Genomic DNA, 5,325 nt, shown 5'->3' on the forward strand with positions numbered 1-5,325 from the left:
ATCTTTTTATCAACTGATCTCGATTGTCATCGGCATATAAAAAATCATTCTAGCGATACTTGTTCGTATATATGTATAATATATAAATTGTGAAATAATAATTTCTCAGATGGAAACGTGAACTCGTGAAAAGGACATTAAAGGCAATAAGCGTTGATCAGTGATTCGTACAGGAAATACACACCACGGAGATGCGTAAAGGAAAGGGGGCGAGAGAGAACAAGGGGGGAGGGGGGCCGAAACCGCGTTAATTCCTGCGCATTCGGATGAAAATAAAAATATAACAGAATACCGTTCCGTGCCAGTGGCTCCGATGCCGCTGGCATTTGTCTGCTTCAACAGCTCATCAGTCCGACCCATTATCCGAATTATATTCCATACCAGATAAATAAATAACGCGTGAAAATCGAATAACCCGGCCCACCCCCATAAACCGAATTCTGTCAACCCTTTATGACTTTTCAAATACCGTACACCCTTCTTTACTCATAACGAGGATAGGCGTCAGATTTAAATCGAAGTCTCCCATCATAGAATTTTCTTGTTAAACTAAAAATAAATTATTATGCTGATGCAGTTTCAAAACTTTTTATTGGGACTTAATGTGTCTAGGAATTTACTGACAGAGGTGAAAATCATACAGATTCTTAAGTTCCAACAGAAAGTTTTAAGACAGCTTTAAATTAGTTTTCTTAGCCAGTTTTCCAGTTACTGAAAGAAAATTATTAACATTTATGCTATTTCAAAACTTCTTATGACTTGAGGATATTTGTCTATGATTTCCATCCCTATAAGTAGAATCGTAGATTGATAGTAATATAAATGAACGATGGACGGATTGGAAGCTTGTATAAATACTTGAATAAAAGAAAACGGTTTGTCCAGAGGATCCCTGGAGCTGGTTTGGCAGCAAGGAGAACAACCGGCTTCCCTGGTTTCTGGTCGAAGTGGGGCTAACCGCAGAATCGGAGGCAAGATGGCAAAAGTAAGTCGAGAGTCGTGGGGTTTTGTCTATGATTTCCATCCCTATAAGTAGAATCGTAGATTGATAGTAATATAAATGAACGATGGACGGATTGGAAGCTTGTATAAATACTTGAATAAAAGAAAACGGTTTGTCCAGAGGATCCCTGGAGCTGGTTTGGCAGCAAGGAGAACAACCGGCTTCCCTGGTTTCTGGTCGAAGTGGGGCTAACCGCAGAATCGGAGGCAAGATGGCAAAAGTAAGTCGAGAGTCGTGGGGGCGGCGCTGTGGCCTGGCCAGCCCACCCGCGCATCCTCGTTCTTCTCACCCACGATCCTCCGTTTCTTGCCGTAGCCAACGTCTCAGAAGAATCCGAGCACGCTCGCGGAAACGCCAACTGCCAGATTTCTCGCTTACACCGTATGAAAATTTCAAACGTTCTACGATCATGAAAGGAAACTTCCAACTTCAACAAAAGATTCACTTCTATGTTAAATTATAATATAATTACGGCAGTTTATAGAAATTTTGTTAATAAAAATTCTTCTCTGCTTAATAAAAAAGAATATATTTTTATAACACGAATAGATTTATATATATCTACAATTTCAATTATTTTAATCAATCAATGAATGAGAGGATCCCCAGACGTTAAAGGAACTTTTCCAAAAGGGACCAAGGGGTGGAAGGGTCGTTGACTCTCAGATCGCGACGAAATCCAAAAATCCTTTGGAACCTCTCGGACTGGCAAAAGGGCGGAATAAACATTTCCTGAACGGTTAGTAGCGAGGGTGGTCGAACGCACGGTGGCGGGGGTGGGTGCACGGGGCTCTGCGGTTTACGGAGAACGGAGCTTTAGAGGCGAGGCGAGACGAGACGAATACAAACACGTGCGAGCCTGCTTGGAAGAAACGGGTCCTTCTACTACTAAAAGTAGAAACAGGCATTCGTACACAGACATTCAAAACGTCCTCGGTTGGTTCAAAGGAACTGAAGGAATCGTTAAAAGATGCCTGGTTAGGTTTTTATGCGATCACGAATTGATAAGCAAAACAGATGGAAGCATTGATGTTTATACATTGATGGTAATACGTAATGTCTCTTTTCTGCACAATACAGAATTTCCTACCTACTTATATTGATCAAATGAAGATAAACTGAAGTTGAGTTGAATGTGCAGAATAAAAGAATTTAACGATACTTATTCCTCAGATTACAATTTAATATACATAGGGTTTAAGAAAAGATATGCCAAAATTGTTGCCAGATTTTAAAGACAAATATAACAATAATATTATTTACCATAAGACTATTTCACAGCTACAATATAATTAGGCTACGGATTTTTATGGATTTACAAGAAACATAAATGTACTGAATTTGGAAGTTGCAACGTAATGCAGGGTTTAAGGAGAGAGATACGAAAATCGATAAAAATTATTAAAGGCAGATGCAACATCAATATCAATTACTATAAGACATTATTTACTATTTTTATTACTATTTTTATTTATTACAGTTTTTTATACATTTATAAGAAACACAAGTATGCTGAATTTTGAACGATGAGTTCAACATTTGTAAAGTAAAAAAAAATATCACAAGTAAAGTCCAGGATACAACTTTTAATCAATAAAAGAAAAGTACATCTAAATTTCATTTTTTAGTTCTCAATTCTAATCATCGTATTAGGTACCGAAAATTCTTTTTACGATTTTTACAATAGTACAATTAAGAAATCGATTTTCACATGGATATTGGCAAATGGGATATGCAATTGATTTGATTTAGAAGCTTGACCTTTGGTTACTATAGTTAATAATTAACATCTGATTTTTAATTGTTTCACGGTTTTCTTGTTTCGTCAATAGTAAAGATGAATAATAGAAAGTCGAGAATTCAAGTTTTTATTTTTTATGAGTTGAAATTTGAAAGTACAGCAAATATGGTAAAACGCATGAAAGCGTTGATAGTAACTGCACAGTTTTAGCAGATTCGAAGAATTAAATAACACAAACTCCCATGATACTGAGACCAAAAGGACGATTACTTCATTGCAAAAGAAACAAAATTCAGGACGAGTCGCTGAAATAAATGACGATACCTTCATTCAATAAGATCACGTTTTAAAAAAATATAGTCCTTAAATTTTTATCTAAAAATCCGCACGAACTCGTATCTAATATTTTTCATAAAAATCCACGATCTACCCATAATATTAGCAATAATTGGTAACGCATCCTGAGCGATAAACGGCATCTTCGCAGAAAACTTTTTCAGAGCGTGCTGAAATTTTTAAGCACAGATGGCATAAATAAAACAATTTTATATTTCGTCAGACTTTCGCGCCCGGGATTCGCACCAGGAAAAGGACGGGCTTGTTCGTGGGACGGCGCAGAGATGGCGGCACGAAGGTACTTTTATCGCCACTCGTTCGTCCGGTCGGGGGTGCGCAACCCCTATTTCGACACGCGCCATTACGGCCCGGCGAGCGTATCATCATAATAAACGGACAGCCGGCTCGATAATTACGCACTGGCAACGCAGCTCCCGATGCAATTTTTAATCGTCCGCCATTACCCAATACTCCAGAGACTAAATATACCCGTGGAACACTCTAAATAAGGGGCGCGTAGTGCATTAATTCCTAAGTCATCGGCTTTTTTTCTACCTGCACAAATCCATCGAAATTCCAAGTTCCACTCATATTTTATATTCTCACGCGAATTCTTTACGTTTGGATTTTTCCGAGGCGGCTGGAATTTTTAATTTTTATAACCGACCGACTAGGAGGCGCGGAACGATATTTATTTGAGCACACGGTGCTAATTAATTTTTATAAAAACGCGAGCAATTATTGCGCGAAATAAGACCGGGGTGAAATTAGCCCGGACGCGTAAACGCCACCCAGGAGACGATACCCACTGACATACCGCCCCGGGACGAACACGCACCCTTTGATCAAACGCACCCCCAGAAAGAAGATGATTAATTGGTATTCGAATCATGTATCAAGGAAATTGAATATTATATTGCATAAAAAACGAGACAAGCTTAGAATAAGTTACAATAATAACAGTTTATTAAACAGGTATGTTCCCTGTATGTATGTATATAATACATAAATATATAAACAGGGTATAGAATAAAATTAATAAAAGGAAAAGAGGCAAGGAAAAATAACAAATAAATTCCATGCAATAATTAATCGTGAATAAGGTCTTAAATAATAAGGCTTAAATCAAGAAATATAAAATGAAGAAGAGGCTACGGATTTTCGTTCAAAATAAAACACTTGCGTTGTCGATTGAAAAAATGAAATCCAGTTTGCGACTCTTTCCACCTTTAAACAGTATTTTTCATGTTCTTCGCATTCTTGCCTAATGCACGCATTATTTATATTTACCGCACATCTAATTTTTCTATAAATTCAGAAAATCGGTCCAGTAACAAGCAACACAGAATAAAATTGATTTATCAATTCTTATAAAATGTCTAACTGTCTATAATTTACACATATAAATTCCCTTGCGAAACGAAGTTTTGATAAGGGGTTAAGCGTCACCTGTGGGGTTCGAGCGATAATCAGGCGTAAAAATCGGCGAGGCACGGTAGCAGGTACAAGGGTACGGCAAACATCCCGCAAAACCTTAACCACCCGAATGGTACTGTTTTAATGTAATTCCAGGACCGGTTTGTCGCTCGGCTCATGCACGCATGTAACAGCGCGAGCGACAAACCCGTCAACCAGCCTAGGCCTGGTATCAGTTCAACGAAATAGAGAGCCGAAGGGAGAGAGACAGTGGCGGAAACGTGCGAGGGGAGGACGAATAGTTGGCGTACGCGGGACGAGCGACGTGTACACAGGTAAGGACAGAAAGAGAAGAATAACACGGCGAGGGAGAAGACTTCGGTAACCGCGTGCGAGAGGGAAAGAATAGATTTTTAGCGGAAGAGAGAGAGAGAGAGGCAGCCCTTGGCGGAGGGTGAGAACTAGCGAGGAGGATGGCGAGCAACGAGGAAGCAAGAGCGACGGAGAGGGTGGCAGTGTTTTGTTCGCGCGCGATGGACGCGTCGCCATAGCGACCGGCGGTTGTTTATTATTGCGTCCAGCGGTCGTGTGTGTGGGGTGGAAGAGAGGCGCGGGGTAGTTTACGCGACGACGAGGGATAACGCGCGAGGGTGGCGGGGGGAAGAGCGCGGGGGTCGGTGGAGGTTGAAAAGGGTTAGAGGCGGCTACGAGGGGGTGGCGAGGGCAGAAAGGACGCCGGAGAGGCGAAGGGGGTGGCGGAACGTTGGTGTGCAACGAGGGAGTGGCGGCCGACCACACGAGGCCGAAAAACACACTCTCCGCCAAACCT

Source organism: Ceratina calcarata, unplaced genomic scaffold (genome assembly GCF_001652005.2).
Source record: "Ceratina calcarata isolate Rehan_Ccalc_2016 unplaced genomic scaffold, ASM165200v1 scaffold211.2, whole genome shotgun sequence".
Taxonomy (NCBI): Eukaryota; Metazoa; Arthropoda; class Insecta; order Hymenoptera; family Apidae; genus Ceratina; species Ceratina calcarata.